General features: G+C 37.4%; 1 pseudogene; it reads left to right on the top strand.

Moving 5' to 3' along the window:
* The first annotated feature begins 612 nt into the window (after positions 1-612).
* On the top strand, positions 613-16,586 carry LOC131650659 (probable pectinesterase 53; annotated as a pseudogene).
* Positions 16,587-21,435: the final 4,849 nt, after the last annotated feature.

Genomic DNA, 21,435 nt, shown 5'->3' with positions numbered 1-21,435 from the left:
TAATAAGCCAACAATAGCATATAATTGGCAGATAGAATAATATACATGGAAAGTAGATAAATAAAACGGTGTCTAGTGTGTTTAAATCCAAAGGCCATAAAAAATTCGTCCATTATCGTGCATGTGATGTTCGTAACAAGAAGCATTATCTATAAAAAAAAAAATAGGGAAGAAAAAAGGAAACTTAAATAGAAAATGAAAAATGACAAAAACGAATATGAAACTCAAACCATTGTTTAGTGAAATAGGACAAGAAAATGGAGGAACATCGTCTAGCATTATTAAGATGATAAAAATATATAAAAACAAAATTTACCATGAATATAATGTAAATCAAAACTTATATGTAAATCTTAAGTTACACGTTAACAACAAATAAAATATGAGTGATTAACATTGATAGTGATTTTAATATTTTATATATATATATATATATATATATATATATATATATATATATATATATATATATATATATATATATATATATATATATATATATATATATATATATATATATATATATATATATATATATATATATATATATATGTCTTGATGGATGGACTTCAACATTTGTAGTTTCATTTTTAAAAAACAAATTGTAGAAAAATGGCTTCAAGAGATGTCATTTTTTTCACAATTTTAGGATTTTTATTTTTTTCCACTTGTAAGTCAAAATCGGCTCATATCGACAATTTTGATTTCGAAAAATGGATAACTTTCAATCGTGAAAGTTATCGGAGAGAAAATAGTGTATTACAACCAGATAAGAGTATTGTTGATGAAAAACTTAAAGAGGCGGAGAGACAGAAAATAATAATCAGAGTCAACAAAAATGCACCAGGCAAATTCAAGACAATCAAAGATGCTTTAAACAGCATTCCGGTGCCTAACACGAAGAGAGTCGTCATCTTAATTGCACCAGGAGTTTATCGGTATAATTATTCGTTAATTTATTATTTTATTTTTTTGTGTTTATCGAGTTACACAATTTTTTTCGAATTTTTCTTTACCCACCTCCCTATGGGGGAAACCCCCAGCGAAATCCCAAAACTGCCCCTGCTTCGGAGATGCATCTCCGAAGTTATTTTTTTTTTGTTTTTTTTTTAGTTCGGAAATGAATCTCCGAAAACACCAAAAAAGTGGTGTTTTCGGAGATACATTTCCGAAGTCAAAAAAATTCAAAACCGTGAATATTTTCGGAAGTTCATTTCCGAAACTGTTGCTGCATATACAAATTTCCCTCCTTCACTTTTTCATCATTTTTCTCCAAAAACTTATCAAAACCCTCTCTAAACCCTATCAATCTCCATCAATTTTTCGCCCTAAAAGCAAGTTTCAAACCGTTGATCACGTTAAAGGGGGCATAGAAAGCTACAATTTCAGGTAAACATCTCTCATTTCATCCCCTATTTCACTACATTGATTCAACAAATTTATGCTGAAAACTGATATGGTTCGGAAGTTCATTTCCGAAATATATTACCTAACAAATTTCGGAAATGAACTTCCGAAATATGCCCCTGGCAGTTTAAAAAAAAACAGTTTTGGCCAATTTTGCTAATTTTTGCATTTGCTAGGTATGGTGCATCCGGACAACATTGTGCAAGACGATGGAGTATTAAATCCGGAAATTGTCAACGTTAATAACGATCCGGTTATTGACGCTACTCCTATGATCAATGCAGTCGATGTTAGGCAACATTTTACAAATGATCGGAGCTTCGTTAGTCGAGAACAATTGATTGATTGGGTTCGAAACGAAGCTAGTAAACTTGGATTTGGAATTGTCATTTTAAGGTCGGACAACGGAAATAGTAGGCGGAAAGCTTTCGTTGTTTTGAATTGCGAACGTGGTGGTAGTTATGTGCAATCAAACCGTGTGCTAAAACACGAGGACACGGGATCGAGAAAGTGCGGGTGTCCGTTTAAGTTGCGTGCCACTCGGAGGGTTGATGATTTGTGGCGGTTAACCGTAATTTGTGGAATGCATAATCATGCCTTGGATGTCAAGTTACACGGGCATCCAATGGCGTGTCGTTTGTCCCGCGAAGAGAGGAATGTGATATCGGATCTAACGATAGTCAAAGTGGCGCCTCGCAACATACTTGCCGATTTGAAGCGTAAGAAACCGGATAGCGTTTCAAATATCAAGCAAGTTTACAATGAACGGCACAATCTCAAAGTTTTAAATATGGGCCCTCGGTCGGAAATGCAACAACTTTTGAAACTTTTAGGCGATAACAATTATGTTTCAAGCTTCCGAACCTCCGAGGACAAAGTTACCGTGCGTGATATTTTTTGGACTCATCCCGAAAGTATCAAATTATTCAACACATTTCCAACCGTTCTTGTGATGGATTCGACGTACAAGACCAACAAGTATAGGCTTCCGCTTCTAGAGATAGTCGGTGTTACCTCGACGGACAAGACTTATTCGGTGGGGTTTGCTTTTTTAGAGTGTGAAAAAGAAGACAACTTTACGTGGGCCTTGGGAATTTGCAAGTCTTTGTTAGTTGATCAAGCGGTTATGCCAAACGTCATTGTCACCGACCGGGATAATGCTTTGATGAATGCGGTCGATACCGTCTTCCCGACATCTACCGCTTTACTTTGCCGGTATCACATAACTTGCAACGTGAGAAGCAAGTTGAAACCCGCGGTTGGGACAAAAGATAGGTTGGATGAAAATGGTAAACTTGTCAAAGCCGGTGTTGTGGTTGATAGGATAATGGCGGCATGGAGGGGAATTTTGGATGCATACTCCGAAGAGGATTATACCGAGAAATTGGTACACTTTAGGTCTTTGTGTGGTTCCATTAGGACATTTTGTCATTACGTCGAATCTACCATTCTTGACAAAGTTAGAGAAAAAGTCGTGTGCGCTTGGACAAATCGGGTTAGACATCTTGGTTGCACCACGACTAACCGAGTTGAATCCGCACATGCGGTCTTCAAGAGGTGGTTGGGTGATAGTAAGGGAGATTTGTGTCGCGGGTGGGACACCGTGAATCAAATGCTTGATAATCAACACAATGAAATTCAAACATCGTTCGGTCGGAGCAAGACGGTCATGGAACACCGGTATAAGGGCCAAATTCTATTCTCCCAATTGATTTACAACATATCTCGAACGGGTTTGAATTTTTTGTTTCATGAAGCTAAGCGGTCGGAGACCACGGGGGCGGATAGTTCTTTATGTGGGTGCACCATTAGAACTACATACGGCCTTCCGTGTGCTTGTATAATTTCAAAAAAGAAGGAGTTGAATTCACCAATACGCATGGATGAGGTAGCCGACCATTGGAAGAAACTTCGTTTTGATGATTTTGACCCGCCGAAAGAAAATGACTCCAAAATCACCATCTCCGACGAATTGGAAGTGATATTGGAGAAGTTTGCTAAAGCGGACGACACAACAAAAATGCATATAAAAGAACAATTGCGAAAGATCGCATTTCCGGAGACCACCGATTTGAAACCGCCATCTCAACCGGTTAAGACTAAAGGTGCACCGAAAAAGTCCAAAATTACACAAGATGACACATCAACAAAACGATCTCCTTCCTACTTTGAACATGTTGATGCATCGTTACCGGAAATTCATGAGACACCTAAGTCCAAGTGCAGTGGTAACAAAGGTGCCCGTATATCGAAGCCACCTCGCACACCGCCGATAAAAAAATCACCCATTGTCTACATTGATGAGATGCCACTTTTTATGCACAAATATATCGATAACATCGTTGATGTTGGCGGAGACGGCAATTGTGGATATCGGGCCGTTGCGGGTTTGCTCGGTAAAGGGGAAAATAATCATACGTTAGTCCGACGGGAACTTCTTGCGGAGTTGACTTCGTATCGGGACATCTACGGCCGACTATATGAAAATCAAGAAAAGTTTGCAAAAATTCATGATGCACTTGTTCCACCACTTACCGGTATCGCTCCGGTCTCGAAGTGGATGTCATTCCCCGATATGGGTCATCTCATAGCAAGTGCATATGATATTGTATGCGTCGATTTGACGAGGTTTGGACTATGTGAGACTTTCTTTCCACTTCATAGTCGACCGCCGTTGGACGGGTCGGGCCGAATCATATGCATCGGGTATCTATGATCGCGGCACTTCGTCCAAGTGTTTTTGAAACCGGGGTGTCCTATACCGGCTACTTGTTGTCAATGGACCGCACATCGTTCAAATGAGGCGGAGACTTGGCCGGATCCTTTTGTTTCAAGAATGGCGGAGTTTGAAGAAATGATGAGCAAGGAGCGCGAGCAAAATAGAGAGCGTTCGAAGAACGTGCCTATTTTCGACTTAGGATCCACCGATTGGTTCGGTGAATTTTAGTTCGTTCCAAATCGTTTTTTGTTTGTAACGATCATTTTTTGTATGTATTGTTGTTTATCATGTAAAATCGGACCGATTCAATACATATATAATATAAGTATGTTTTATGTCATCAATGTCTAATTTATGTCTATTTTGAATTCCTTTGGTATTGTTTACACAAAACATTAAGCAATCAACAAAATGCAAAATTTATGTCTGTTTCTGCATAATTCGGAAATGAACTTCCGAAATATACATGTCTGGAGCCTATTTTCGGAAGTTCATTTCCGAAATGTCCCCTGAGGCAGGATAAGGTTTGTTGGGCCATCAATGCTCCAATAAGTCTATAAATACCACACACTCTTCTTCATCCTCTTCACACCACAAAACACAAGTGACACAAACCTACCCTCACCTAGCATTCGTCTACTTTGAAACCGGCTACCCGATGCCGTTCCAATTTCGCTTCTCGCGCGACACGCCGTTTGCGGAATTGATACCGTCGCTCAACACGCTTTTGCGCTATCCCGAGAATCGAAAGGTTGTCAAGCTCGAGTACCGCTCTCCATCGCTTAACGACGAGGGAGACATTAAGTTCACACCTTTTCAGATCAAGAACGACGAAGACTTAGCGGTTATGTGGACAACGTTCGACCGATTTTCTTCGAAAGGCCCGATCGAGTTGGACGCCAAACTTCAAAGATCGGCGGACGACGTTATCAAAATGTTGACTCATCCCCACCTACCCGTGTTCAACAATATGTAACTTTGATTTTCAGTAATATTATCGTTGTAATCTTCACCCGATTAAATAAAGCGAATCGTTGTTATTTTTCATTTTGCTTCTGTCCAGACATAACTTCGGAAGTGCATTTCCGAATTCCATCATGGGGGGTGCGCTCGGAGATGAACTTCCGAAACACCACATTTTCTGAAAATTTAACTTTATTTCGGAGATGCATCTCCGAAATCAATATTTTATATTAAAAAAAACACTTTTTCGGAAGTTCATTTCCGAAAACACCTTTTTTGCAAAAAAAAGTACCGTTTCGAAAATGAACTTTCGAAACAAGGGGTAGTCTGGTAAATTCACTAGGGGTGGGCAAGAAGGTTAGGAGGTGGCTAAAGAAATTCTCTTTTTTTTCTATGATATTGCTATAAACAATGTAGCTATGTTCCATAAATATATATTCAATTATGTTGTATGTAATTGATTTATTCAATTAGAAAATGTAATACGTGATTTTATGTTAATTTCTTCTAGACATTAAGATATCTTGAATTGAACGGACACTATTTATCTTCCTAACTCTTACCACATATATCTTGAGTCAAAAATTATCACTAGATTATTAAAATTTAATTTTAAGTTGATATTTATATTTAGTAACTTTTACTATTTTATTTGTTTATATATTTTAATATTTAGTTAAATTAAACTGAAAATATTGTTGTTGATGTTAACTAAATTATTGTATTGATTTATTATTTGTAGGGAAAAAATTGTTATTCCACAAACCCTGCCTTTTGTAACATTTTTAGGAGATACAAAGAATCTATCTGTTATTATTACGTGGGATGATTCATATCATACTCACTACAACGAGGAAGGGCTATTAAAGCGCTTTTTTTGGCCTATAACAGCGCTTTAAAGCGCTGCCAAAGCCAGCGCTGGCATAGGCTACGAAAGCGCTTTTAAAAGCGCTCTGGTAGGCCCCCCTATAAGAGCGCTTTTCTGGAAAAAGCGCTCTTGTAGGCCCCCCTTTAAGAGCGCTTTTCAGGAAAAAGCGCTCTGGTAGGCCCCCCTTTAAGTGCGCTTTTTCCAGAAAAGCGCTGTGATAGGCCCACCTGTGAGAGAAAAAATTAAAAAAAAAACGCAACATACTAAAGCGCTTTTGTAAAAGCGCTCTTATAGGGTGGGCTTTAAGAGCGCTTTTTCCAGAAAAAGCGCTCTGATAGCCCCCCCTATAAGAGCGCTTTTACAAAAGCGCTTTAGTATGTTTTTTTTTTTTTTTTGCTTTTTTAGTAATCTTTGGCAGCGCTTTTAAAAAGAAGCGCTTTAGTATGTGGGCCTTTAAGAGCGCTTTTTTAAAAAGCGCTTTAGTAGCTTAATGAGGTATTTTAATGTGCAGCCTGTAATTTAATCCTCCCAGTCGACCGGTAATATTTTCGACCTGTAATATGTTTTCAGCCTGTAATATTTTCGACCTGTAATTTATTTTCGACGATATTATTTCAGCCATCGGTAAGACAATATATATATATATATACTAATATAATACCATTATAATATCCAATATTATATATATACATCATTACAACATCAATAATATTATAGTACTTCAATTCGACACAAATCCTACATGAAAAAGCGCTTAATATAAAAATGACACAAATCCTCTTTTATTTCTTCCAACTTAAGTCTCGGGTATCCAGTGGCACGGAATTCGTCAAGGTACTACAAAACAAAAACAAAATATGAATGATACATTTAGTTAAATGTAATAAATTATATGAAATTATCTTAAGTTATAAATTCATACCGTGATCGGAATCTCTAATTGATTTGCCTGAAGGATTTCTTTCATAAACCTCAATACAAAGTATCCGCAATCGTAACTGTTTTTCTGTTGCGGGCACTACATAGAAAAACAAATAAGATTCTATAGTTGTGCATTGTTTTATCAAGTAGCATAAATATATTATAAGCAACATTGTGAAAAATAATGTACCTGCACTTGGATCCAAGTAATGTTGCTAGATTTAGTTCGGGATACCTGTGCGTCCCGTTGACTTCGGAACACTTGTATTGATCTAATTAACAAATATATAAAAGCATATGTTTAGATCAATCCCACAAATAAGTAAATATATATATATAAATATACACGAATATATATTTAGAACGATCCCACATACAAATCAACGATGTCCTTCATGGCCGGATAATTGGTCCATTCACCATTTACCGAATTCAGATAATACACGACTTCCCTTATAGGGTTGATAGCAAGCAGCAACCAGTGTGCTCTATAAATAAAAACAATAGGTTATATGAAAATTTTGCTATACACAAAAGAAACAGAGATTAGATGAACAAAGAATGAGAAACTAACCCTACTGGTCGGGTATTATACGCCCAAAGATGCAGACATTCTGTATTGCCGGTGGACATGAATCTATCTACTAAGCACTGTCTAACTGATTCCGGTTCCGAATCAATTGCCATTCCGCTGCAGTGGGCGGAAGACACGAAACGGAATCTGTTAGACAACGGAGTCCCGCGCAACACTCTGTCATACAACAACCTTAAATAAAAACATAATAAACATTAGATTATTTTCATTGAAATGTGTAAATAAATTATATTGTGGGACTAATTAAATAATATATCGGATGAGGGAATATTACCGAATGTATGAGTGCATGTTATTGACGCCTAGTTGATCATGCTTAAAAATCTCCTCCAAGTCATCAAGTGTAATAAGTGACTTGAATTCAATACCGAAGACACTCTCATCCATAACGATTTCACGTGCAGCACCATCCGTCAAATCGGACATATCAACCATTGTTGCGAGCGTCGACCGGTACCGAGGCACAAAAGCACCGCCTTTTTTTCCCGCTGGCTTCGGAGGACCAGCGGGTGGTACGGTACGAACTTGCTGCGTCACTTGTTGTGACTCTCGAGCGGATGCCTAAAAATCATATAAGTTATGTAAAATATAAAATCATGCAGATTTAGATTCAGATTAATTATTAACACTTTAAATGTACCTCTTTTAGTGATGCAACGGACTCCTCCTCCTGTAAAATCCCTTTACCCTTAACTGTGGGTTTTATAGGAGCAGTCTAAAATTAAAATGTAAAAAATAATTAATAAACGGTTTAGAATTGACATTCGAAAACTAAATGATTCATAATCGTTTTCAATATACCTCATCACTAATGGTAATGAGCTCCGAGGGCCATGCAACAAATGATCCTATTGCATCTCGCAGCAATGTCGTCTCTGAGACCATGTCAGGTACCGGTAGCATCGCATCATGATCTACTACAACATCCACCGATACTTTCAGGTGTCCATCCGGGAGCGGTCTATGGTGAAGTAAATCTCCCAAAGTGTTGTGCACTTTTCCCTTGCCAACTAGTCGATAACTCGGTTCCGATAAGTATAGTTGGCAAGATGAAATGCCCTAAACCAATAGTAAATATAAAGTCATTATCATTAATAAAATAGAACAATTTAAAAGGAAAAAAAATTATAATTACCTCGGGAAATTTCCTTTGATAGTTGATACTAGCCTTATCACTAGTTTCTTTCACCGATGAAGTGTTGCACTTTTCTCTCATATACGCCTCTTTATCTCTTTGCAATTCAGAGACTTGTGCTTGCAATTCCGCCAACTTTTGCAACACTTCTTCATTTGAAGGATTTCTTCTCCTAGGACTCTTGTAAAAAGAGGTTGGAGTCACACCATGACCCTTACCCCTCACCCGACCGGGATACTCAGGAGCATCTAGTGCTCTACTAAGTATGCTCCCCTCTCCGGTGGATGCCGATTGCGACAAGGTCTCCTGTAATTCATTTACATTAAAAAATCATTTATATATTAAAAAACATTTGATTTAATTAAAGACACAGTATTATACTTACACATTCAGTAAAAACTCTCTGAACTTCGGGATCGACAGCATGATCCTTGCCCACACGAGCTTCCCTCCACAACACATGTTCAGGAAGTGAGGTTTCCTCACTTTTAGTCTCCTCTAACTATGCATTGACACAAATGATAAAATCATCAAATAAAACACATTTAGACAATTAATTAAAACGCATTTCTATTTACTTACAATTTTATCCTCCAAGCGTGCATATCCCAAACGCCCTTTTTTGTATGGATATGCGGGTTTGGATGCTCTCGCACTATTCTTGGCACTCCTTTTCCGAAAATCTTCATCTCTTTGCTCTACAAACTTAGCCCAATCTTCTTCACCAATGAAGATCTCATACTTTTTTGGCCGTCCCGGTGCCTCTTCAAGAAAGTTTCCATCTTTATCCTTAAGATAAGTGTTTGTCAAAAAAGCTTTCCACCCTCTATATCTTTTGCCGGCCAAACCAAGTATGTAGCGTCTACGATCATCTGGTATCTCAAAAGTCCTCTGCAAAAAAACATACGCATAGTGTGTTAGTATAAGTAATTTAAACAATTTATCGTCAAGATAATAACAACAATTAACCATATATGATATATACCTGAAGCTCGTCCCAAATCGCGTCTTTTTTCTCATCCAAGTCTTTGCTTTTCATATTCCATCTAGCTACGGAGACCGGAATATGCATACGAACAAGTGTACCAATATAACTTGTCAGCTTTGCAGAATTAGGACCAATTGCTTGTTTATCAGAATTCCATTCCAATCGGTATACTAATCCTTGGTCTCTATGTCGAACGATTCCCTTCATGATAGTGATGCCTCGTGCAACTTCTTTTGCTTCAGTATCAGGTGGAGCATTTGTATCCGTGGCATCTCTTTCTTGAGCATCTCTTTCTTGTGAGTTTTCAGGTGGAGCATCTCTATCCGGAGCCATTTAACCTGTATCAAACAAACTAAAGCACATTAGTACACTATTAATAAGCTAACAATCTATACAAGTAAAATGGAAGTCAAACCATGCATGTACAAGTAAATCGGAAACGAAATCGGTACAAATCAAAATAAGCGTCAAAAAATTAAGTTGTCGGAATTGAACGAAATTTACATGGCTATGGTAAAACGTCCCTACGGACTCAAAAATAAAGTCGGTTTTCCGAAATTCAGACCCTAAGCCCGACTTTTGATTACGGGCAGAAGCAAAACCGATAAAAAAACAGTCCCGAAATGAACATATAAGTGCATGAGCAGCTCCGAAATCGTCAAAATAGTATAGTTACATGTAAAGAAGTCGACAAACGGATACATGGTTCAAAAGTTATGTACAAAACGAGAATATGCACCAAAATTGAATAAGTACTATACTATTGATTAAAACAATCGGTACAAATTGAATAAAACAAATTAGTCGGAATATGTATACTATTACCTTTATCACTAACGTCTCTTTCTTTTCTTTGTAGGATTGTGTTCTACGCGTCTCTTAACAACGCGGACGGTTGGATTGATCCAAATACCCTCATTATGATCATTTCTAGTACAAGATTCATTCTCATTTTGATCGTTTCTTGTACAAGATTCAATGCCAACACCAATATCACCTTGATCTTCAATGTTTTCATCTACTATTTTGTTAGATAAAAGCACTATAGACCATTTCGTACTTGTCGGATCATTGACATAGAACACTTGTTTAGCTTGAGAGGCTAAAATGAAAGGCTCATCTTTGTACCCTACCCTATTGAGATCCACTTGCAAAAATCCTGACTTATCCATTCGTATGCCACTATTATTTTCAACCCACTTGCAACCAAATACAGGAATCTGAAACTTCGCGTAATCAAACACCAAAATGCGCTCGATAACCCCAAAATATGACAAATTTGCAAATTTCGGATTTAAGTCATTCGCACTTGATATGTGCATTGCTTCAGCTACCAAGGTAACACCACTATTTTGCATAGTACTTTTATCATCCTGTTCTTTGGTATAAAATGTGTATCCATTAATAGCGTATGCGCTATAAGAAAGCACAATTACAGTTGGACCATAGGCTAAACATCTCAACCTTTCTGTTACTGAAGCAGGATCTGAACGATACTTTGAATAAATATGATCCCTAAACCACGGAATGAAACTTCGATTGTGCTCTCGTACTATCCAGTTCTCATTTCTATTTGGATTTAAATCTCGGAGAACAACCTTGTGCATTTCAACATACGGCTCAACCTCAATCTCATTGTGCAGAACATACAAGTGCGCTTGATCCCGTTCGACCATTGATACTGTCACAACTTTATTTCCAATTAGCCTTTTTCCTTCTTTTTTTTCGACAATATGAGATTTGGGGAGTCCAATTGATTGAACATTTGACAGATATTCAGTACAAAACTCAACCGCTTCTTCAACAACGTATCGTTCGGCAATACAACCCTCCGGTCGACTTCTGTTTTTCACGTACCCTTTTAATATTTTCATATAACGTTCAGCAGGGTACATCCATCTCATATAAGCTGGTCCGCACAATTGTGTCTCTTTCACAAGATGAACGACTAGATGAACCATTATGTCAAAAAACGAGGGAGGAAAATACATTTCAAGATCACATAAAGTAACAACTATCTCTTTTTGCAATGTTGGTAAGATCGCGGGATCGACCACCTTACTGCAAATTGACCTGAAGAAGAAACACAGCTTAGTTATTGCGCTTCTTACTTTTTCTGGCAGAATAGAACGTATACCTATTGGTAAAAAATGTTCCATTATAACATGACAATCATGCGTCTTCAAACTCTTTAACTTGAGGTCTTTCATGGACACAAGTCTTCTAATATCTGAAGAGTAGCCTTCTGGAACTTTAACTTCACTGAGGAACTTACACAATGTTTTCTTCTCCTTTCTAGATAGAGTGTAAACAGCAGGTGGCAGATATGTTCGTCTTCCTTTCGTCACGGGTCTCAATTCAGTTCTCATCCCCATGTTTGCCATGTCATTCCTTATGTTAACGCCATCCTTAGACTTTCCTGGTATATTGAGTAACGTACCTATAACGCTGTCAAATACATTTTTTTCAATATGCATAACATCCAGGAAATGTCTTACGTACAACGACTTCCAATATGGAAGTTCAAAAAAAATGGACTTCTTCTTCCACCCACCCTTGACAAGTGAATGTGCAAAAGGCTTGCCAAACTGAGTGCTCACATCTTTCACCTTTTCAAAAATTTGATCACCTGACAAAAAAGGCGGGGCTGTACCATGTTCGGCCTTTCCGTTGAATGCTTTTCTCCACCCACGGTAGTGATGATTAGAATTTAAGAATCTACGATGACCGAGAAAGACATTCTTCTGACAAAGATCCAATCGTGTCGTATCGGTTTCATCTTCACAAACGGGACACGCCTTTTGACCTTTATTGCTGTACCCGGATAGATTTCCGTATGCTGGAAAATCATTAATTGTTCCAAACAACATCGCCCTCAAGTTGAAACTTTCCTTCCTATACCCATCGTAAACCTCCACACCGTTGTCCCACAAAAACTTTAAATCTTCGATTAACGGTGCCAAGTATACGTCTATGTCATTCCCTGGTTGTTTAGGCCCAGAAATTAGCATTGATAACATCATGTACTTACGCTTCATACATAGCCACGGAGGTAGGTTATAGATCATAAGAATCACAGGCCATGTGCTATGCGAGATACTTTGAATACCATGCGGGTTCATTCCATCAGTAGACAATGACAACCGAAGGTTTCTTGCTTCTTTTGCAAATTCAGGATAATCAGTATCAACTTTCATCCATTGTGGTGAGTCTGCCGGATGTCGCAACTTTCCATCAATAATTCTTTCATCTGCATGCCAAGTCAAGTGTCTTGAATCGGTCTCACTACGATACATGCGTCTAAATCTCGGAATTATAGGAAAATACCATAAGACTTTAGCAGGAGACAACTTTTTCTTATATCGAGGGGCACCACATTTAGGACACTCATTCAACGCTGCATACTCGTTTCGAAACAAAACGCAATCGTTTGGACATGCATGTATCTTATCATAGCTCATGCCAATAGAGGACAACATCTTTTTGGCTTCATACGTTCGATTGGGAAGAACATTATCCTCTGGTAGCATATCTTTCATAAGGGCTAATAACTCTGTGAAACTTTTATCCGACCATCCATTGTCCGCCTTTAAGTTGTACAACTTTAACACCGCAGACAATCTTGTGAATTTTGAACAACCATCATACAACGGTTTCTCTGCATCGCTTACCAACCTCTCAAACATTTTGGGACAATCCGCAAGATCTTCTTCAAGCGCTTCTGCAATCTCTTCGACTCGATCGCAATCGTATGTGTCTGTGCAATCGTCGTTTGAAGCATACTTCCTATTACAACTCGACCCAGCATTCCTGTTACTTTTCTCACCATGCATTGTCCAACATGTATAACTTCTATCAATTCCAAACCGTAGTAAATGGGATCCCAACTGTTTCCCGTCAACCTTATCCCCATAACAGCAACCCAAGCAAGGACACGGCATTCGAAGCGGGTCTTCGGAGTGCTTAACCGCAAACTCAACGAATTCCCATACCCCTTTCTCGTACTCTTTCGACAATCGGTTTGATCTCATCCATGTCTTATCCATGACTTAATTAAGCTAAACAAATGCTTCTTGGTTTCTCTATCAGGTACTAAGGAATTCTGTCAAGATAATAAATAGCTATCATCATAATAGAATACCTAATCAGAATACCTAATCAGAATACCCGATTTCTTAAAGAAGACCTTACCTTATTTCAAGGTAATATAAGTCCACAAACCAAAAAAATGGTTGAGAGACACTAAATTGATATTAAATAGAACCATAAACAATAAACTATAAGCAGAAAATAACAAACTATAAGCAAGAAGAAAGGGATAGTAACCTGAGTTAGACTTGATGTGGGAGATGGGTAGGTTTGAATCGGCGTTGTACAAGTAGAAACCAGAGACTTCAAAGTAACTGTAAAATTAAACACACACGCACGATGCAGTTAAATACAAATATCATAAAAGTGAAGGAACTATATGCAATCTGTAGCACAAACTACTATGATTTTAGAAGTAGAAACCATAGACTTCAAAGTAACTATAAAAGTACACTTAATAGAATAATAATAAACCCACAACCAAATAACCATCCATAAACCCATGAAATTGCCTTACTATAATTTCACCATTACTATAATAACCTTTAACCTTCATCACCATTACTATAAAAACCTATCTTTTGAAGTTTATGTCACTTAATATTTATTTATTTAACATATGTTATAACCATATATGTAGTATCACCGTACAAATATTTTAAAATAGAACTTTCACAGAAGTCGATGATGTTTATTGTCTCTGTTTTCATTTTTTGAGATACCTTAATTTAGGCAGCAACAGCAAGTAGTTTTGTATTCAAAAACTCAGTTACATTTCTAAATGAAATGTGGTAAGAGTGGAAGAAAATGTCCAAGAGTAGCAACACTTTAGTTCAAAATTATGTATCAATCAGTAAGTGTGTTGCTTTCTAGCATTTTAAGACATTATATTTCTCTTAATTTTTCTATTGATATCCATAACAGAAGAATGTATCACTGACTTCATTACTGTCTTCAAACCAGACCAGAAATTTCATTTGCAATTACAAGTTCTAAAATCCTAAAATCCCTAAAATCCTAAAATCCCTAAACAGAAAGTCCTCGCTGAAATTGCCTAAACCAGACCAGAATAGTGGGAAGATTTTACCTGAACAGAAGCAGCAAGAAGATGTTGATTTTGACCAAGAAAACCCTAAAATCCCACCCAAAGAACGGCGGCGGCAGCGGCGGCGGCGGCGGTGGCCTGAAGGTGAGAAGACGACGGAGAGTGGTTGAGACGGACGGTGAGTGGTTCAGACGTGAGGGTGAGTGGTTTAGAGGGTGAGTGGTTCGACGGAATAACAGTAATAGCGTGAGAGGAAGAAGAAGAACTTTCAGAATGTTTCTGGAAATTAAAATAAAAGAGCGTGTTTTAGTTTTAAAAATATTTAATGAGGGCTACAAGAGCGCTTTTCAAAAGCGCTTTCATAGGCCACTCTATACCAGCGCTTTCTCTTTAAAAGCGCTTTCGTAACCCCCCCTTTAAGAGCGCTTTCAAAAGCGCTTTCATATCCACCCCCTATAAGACCCCTATAAGAGCGCTTTTGAAAAGCGCTGTCATACCCCACCCTTTAAGAGCGCTTTTGGAAAGCGCTTTCATAGCCACCTCCTATAAGAGCGCTTTTGAAAAGCGCTTTCATTGCCCCCCCTTTAAGAGCGCTTTTCTAGCGTGTTTTTTTATTTTGTTTTTAACCAAACCTACGAAAGCGCTTTTGTGAATAAGCGCTGTTGTAGGTGCGCTTTTAAAAGCCAATTTTGGCGTAGTGACTATTGGTAATGATGGTCAACCGTTGAAGACATACAAAACTGCAAGTGTTGCTGTGGATGCAGATTACTTTGTTGCCATGAATATTCTATTTCAGGTACTAAAATATAAGTTAGCTCTATATTTTTTTTTCTTTATTATGTTTTAATTATATTTCATCTTTTTGAAGCTGTTAAATATATAATTTGAAAAATGATAATTACTCACTATGTCAAGTTATTATTTGTTAATCCAGAACACTGCTTCGTACAATAAATCACATGTGGAGCAAGCTGTTGCACTTCGAGTTTCTGGAAATAAAACTGCTTTTTATAATTGTGCTTTTCATGGGGTTCAAGACACTATATGATCACCAAGGGCTTCATTATTTTAAAAATTGTGTTATCCAAGGATCTGTTGATTTTATCTTCGGCCATGGAAGGTCTCTTTATGAGGTATTATTGTATTTCAATTTTCTTCTATTTTTACAAGTCTTTTTATAACAATAATCTCCCAAAACATGAGCTTGAAAATGGTCCAATTGCTTCACACCAAATTTATTTTTCTTACCGGGGGGCTTTTCCCCCATAATTAGGTTGGATACAATCAAATTAGTGAGACATTTAAAAATGCTTTATTCATGTTTATATTCTTAATTAATTTATTAATGGTTACTTAATCAAACTTGGTATTAGGGTTGCATTCTGAATTCAATATCAAAGCAGTTGAACTACGTCACAGCTCAAGAGCTCTCAAATTTGTCATTAGACAGTGGATTTTCTTTTAAAAATTGCTTTGTAAAAGGGACTGGACAAGTTTATCTCGGACGACCCTGGGGAGAATATTCGAGAGTTGTTTTTTTGTATACTAATATGGAAAAGATTGTTCTTCCCCAAGGTTGGGATGATAAATTTGACGATAAACGCAACGTGTAAGTATATTATACAAATCACACGCTTCTCTTTATACAAAATATATGTAGTAAAATCTTATTTTGTGCTTTTGTTTGTGTAAATAAATGCAGGACAAAGTTATACTATGGAGAATACAAATGTAGTGGGCCTGGGTCCAATTTGTCTGGAAGAGCTCCATGGGTACGAAAACTCACTGATAAAGAGATTCAACCATTTGATGGAATCCATTTCATACAAGGAGATACTTGGCTCATTCCTCATTAACACAATACTTATTGTATAATTTTAGTGCTTTCTACTATCTAATATATAATAGTAATAATTTTATTACATTAATTTACTACTAAAAAAGTAAATCATGTGTGTGAATTTCAAGCCGTTATTACCACTTTATTTATGAATAAATAAATAAAGTAAAAGACCAAATGCATGTCTATATATGCAGGGCATACATTATTGTTACTCCATCATTATGTATTCCTTATTTGAATAAAAAAAGTATTGATATTGGTGATTGTAGTATTCTTATTTCATTTTGTGGGATCAATTTAATTTTTTCAAAAAGATAAGATGAAATTATATTATTATTTAGTATCATTGTTATTTTACAAAACATAAATTTTACATATTTAATAATGTTTATTAAAATAGTTATCTTATTAATCTTCACAAAGTTATATTAAAAAAAATGAGAATCTATTTGTCTCACCAAGCCCATATTTGTCGAATTACAAGTTCCAAAATATTAAAATATATAGTTTAGATATTAAGAAAAACCAAAAAAAAAAAAAAAATAGTTATGAGCAATGGTGAAGGATAGGCAGAGGTGAGAATGAGAGGAAGAGTGAGGAACAATATTCAGGGCGAGCAAGAGAATGAAATGTGAACAGAAAACCGTTGCCATTGAAACTTTTTTTATCTTTCTGAAAATTAAACAAGTCGTAAATTATTTTGTTTTTTAATTTTTTTTATGTGCTCCAACCCCATTCTTTTTTAGGTTAGCTTTTTTTCTTGACAATTTCTTTATCCACTCTCTAGGGCTAGAATCCCGGTATAAAATCCCATGTATCTTCGAAGTCATGTTTTTCACTATTTTCTCATAGTACGGAGATATATCTCCGAAAACACTAAAAAATACGTGTTTTCGGAAATGCATATCCGAAAACACTTATTTTCAATTTAAACGTTGAATTTAAACTATCAAGTGATTTTTTGGACTGCATGCACCGCTCCGGCAGATACCTCACTATGGTGTTAGCCCCGTATGCCAACCAGCCAGAGTATAACGCGATGCGGTCAAATGGGACAACAACAGTGTAGTCACTGAATGACGTCCAACGAATGTCATCGTGGACTGTGCGGTTGAGGTACCAGTGATATGGTCCCACTGCGTTGTTCCCCCTTTGGAGAACACATTGGGTGGCCCTGGGCATTGCGCCATCATACGCAGGATCAATGGAGAAATCGTGGATGCAGGGAAAGTAGGAGATGATCCAGCCCTGAAACACAAATACGATAACATGTTAAAAATAAATACGAACCATAAATAAATGTGAAATAATTAAAAAGAAACGTATCGTCGGGAGTGTGGTAGATCAAGTCAACTTCCTGGTCCTCTAATTGGAGGCTTCATTCAACTTCGGATATAGGTATACCAGAATAACTGACCCCTAATTCCACTGGTGAATGGTAGTCAGGTCCTTGAAGTAGCGGAGATAAGTCACGTCCACGTAGGTTGCACTCTTATCCACAAAGAGTACAGTGCCTACCAAGAACATGAACCAGCACCAGAGAGCGTAGGCACGGTGATACTCCGTAAAAAGCTCGTCCCCCTCCTGCTCGAGCTTGGCCGCCACCACCAAGTGGTTCTCATACAGCTCTCTCAAGCTTGAGAATCGGATATGGGCCCCATTCATCGTCTGACACTCAAAATCAGTCATGTGTGGGTCCATACCCAGATAGTCGACCATCCAATTGATCGCCTCGATCCTCTGTATCCGGGAATGGTGCAGCAGTCTCCCTCTGATCGGAAGGTGTAGCAAACAGTGAACATCGTGCAAGGTGATCGTCAACTCCCCATTCCGTAAGTGGAAAGAAGATGTCTCCATATGCCACCGCTCCACGAAAACCCCCTGCATGTCGTGGTTGATAGTTGTATACCCGGTCATGCATAACCCACTGAGCCTGAAAGCAGTCACCACATCATTAAACCATTGCGCCTCTAGTTTAAACAGATCAAAAATCTTTCGCGCGTGGTTCACCATTTTTAGCGTCACCCTTTCCTGTTACAACAAAAACAAAAAAAGATTGTTAATTAGTCCGTGAAGAAAATGTGAAATAAAAAGCTAAATAAAAAACGGAGAAATAATAAAGTCGGTTAAATTAAAAAAAATACCTCTCCCTCTCAGACACGTCGAGCAACTTGCTCGTGGTAGGAAATCAGCACGGAAGTATCCGTAGGATCCCCGGGAAGCCATCCTCCTCCTCCTCCCCGTGCGGAGGGTCAGCATCAGATATCTCCTCCTCGTATCTCATCTCCTCCTCATCCTCTCGTACCTCCTCCTAATGGGAAGAAGACACTCGATCCATCCGACTCCTCATTCCAGATGAGGCCTCATCCATCTGGACGGGTACTCGTGCTCTACCTCGTCGTTGTGTCGATACCAGCTGTGACGCCTGCTCGCATCTAGCCGACGATGTCTAGGTGTCTCTGCTCTGTCCGAGTCGTGCGGAGTTGCCAGTCATTTTCCTAAAAAAAATTAATTCCATAAGAATGTGAAACAATCAAGAAAATAAAAAAAAAACATTTTTGGGCATATTTAGGAAGTACATTTTTGAAACTGGTCAGGGAGGTGTTTTCGGAAATACACTTCTGAAACCTCCCTGCGACACCATTTTTGCAAAACTTCAAAACATTGTCCTAAGTGCATCAAAATTCCATTTTTCCTATTTAAATATATCCAGTGACATATAATAACTTAAATATACTACATTATACTAATTTATAACACCCCTATTATCAATTTTGATCCTAAATTGAAAGTTTGGAAAACTTACAAATTTTAGGTGTTGTTGGAGGTGCTTTAGAGGTGTTGTAAGAACCTTTGGAGTAGTCTTTGATGGTCTTTGAAGTTGCATTTGGTGTTTATGCAAATGCTTGAGAATAAATTTGTAGTATTTGAAATATTTAGGGTAAATGGAAATGGGGGAGGCTGTTTTGTTTAAACAGCAAAACGCGCATTATTTCGGAAATGCATTTTCAAAATGTTGTTTTTGGAAATGTATTTTCGAAATATTTTTTTTACGTAAAAAACAAGTGATTTCAGAAATGCATCTTTGAAATCACGCTTTTTTTTAACTTCAGAGATGCATTTCCGAAGCAAAGGGACATTTAGGGAATTTCAGCGAGCGGGGCCAAGAAAGATGGGAGGTCAATAAAGAAATTATCCAATAAAATACAACATATCCAAGAAAACTTCTTACTCCCTTTACTGAGGTAGATGAAGTTATTTTTTCTAGTACCTCAACTTTTTATATGTCTACCTCAATACGTCTTTCGGAAACTAGATGTCCATGTGTTACGGCCTCTTTCATCGTGAAATTATATTATTCACTATTTAGCACTAGATTGCCTTTAACACACATTTTCTAGATGTGACAAGAAGGAAGCAACTTTGCCCAATGATGAATCTGAAGGCGAGGAGATCACCATGGCAGAGATGAGTGCTTCCATGGATGATTTACGCTACCCAACAAAGCAAGTAGGAGGTTGAACCTACATAGCAGGTACAAATGTTATACCCTAGCCCATCTCACACAATATATGGGAGACTCTGAGGCTAGACAATTTCAAGCTTCCCTTGTTGGATAAGTTTGATGGGTGCAACGACTTGTATGAGCGTGTCACCTCCATCAACATGCAAATGGAAATTATTGGGGCTTCTGATTCCCTTAAGTGCAAGCTTCTCTCTGGCACCTTCACAAGTGTGGCCTTAAGGTGGTACATGAGCTTTCTCTGGCTCTTTATCACCAACTATCAAAACTAGAGGAAGAAACTAGTATACCAGAGTGCAGCAAGCAGGCGTAGAAAAAATGCTCGCCATTGGCATTTTAAACACTCACAAAGGCCCCCCTAAATCTCTAGAGGAGTACCTCTCCCGTTTCAGTGAAGTTAGAATCAAGGTTGCCCGTTCCAACTAAGAAATGTTGGTATGAGCATTTCATATTGTGCTAAAGGCGAGATTTTTTTTTAGGGATTCAAGAGAGGGTTTTTCAAAAAATTGATCTTCTTAGGAGAACAATCTCAATGAACGGGTTTTGATTAAATCATTAACCACAAATAAAATAATTTGGATTAAAAGAATACCTCTTGAAGAATACCTTAACTTTAATCACAGACGTGGAAAATACCATCGTCTCCACAAAGTCCACACTACTAAAAAGTGGAACATGATGCTAGTCATTTTATGAGAATGACAATATAAACTAGGATTACATGGGAAACAACTCCTCTATTTATAGATGGCTACTAAAACACTAATGCTCTTATTTTGGATTTTTCCAAAATAAATTCAATCTTATTTATATTTAAGGGTTAATACCTATTTTCACCTCTGCCATATGGGCTTGGTTTGAAAAACCCCTGCCAAAAAAATAGTTGTAAGAAGTGCCTCGTAAAATTTCAGAAGTTTGATTTTGAACCTTTATCAGGCCACATCATCCAAAAGTGTGATTTGACAACTTTTTTTAATTTTTTTATTATTATTTTAATGACGTGCTTGACTTATGTGGCATTTTAATTATTTTTTATTTATTTTAATTCCATGTGACATTTTTATTATTATTTTATTATTTGATTCTTAAAATAATTAAATAGGAAAGCTTAAAAATTGGTCCTATGGGGTATCAAAACTAAAGGCCAGATGCAGAACCAAATCTTGTTCTTACAATCTTTTCCTTTTTGATGATGACAAAACCATGTATTTTGATGAACAATTTTACTTGATTTTATCACATAAAAACACATCAGAGTGAACTTAGCAAGTTCCCCCTGTTTTTTACATACTCAAAACTTATCTCAGCTTTTTAAAGGCCCCCGTGAGTAGAAGACTTA

This window comes from Vicia villosa, linkage group LG2 (genome assembly GCF_029867415.1).
Source record: "Vicia villosa cultivar HV-30 ecotype Madison, WI linkage group LG2, Vvil1.0, whole genome shotgun sequence".
Lineage (NCBI taxonomy): Eukaryota > Viridiplantae > Streptophyta > Magnoliopsida > Fabales > Fabaceae > Vicia > Vicia villosa.
This window is presented reverse-complemented; position numbering and strand designations above follow the sequence as displayed.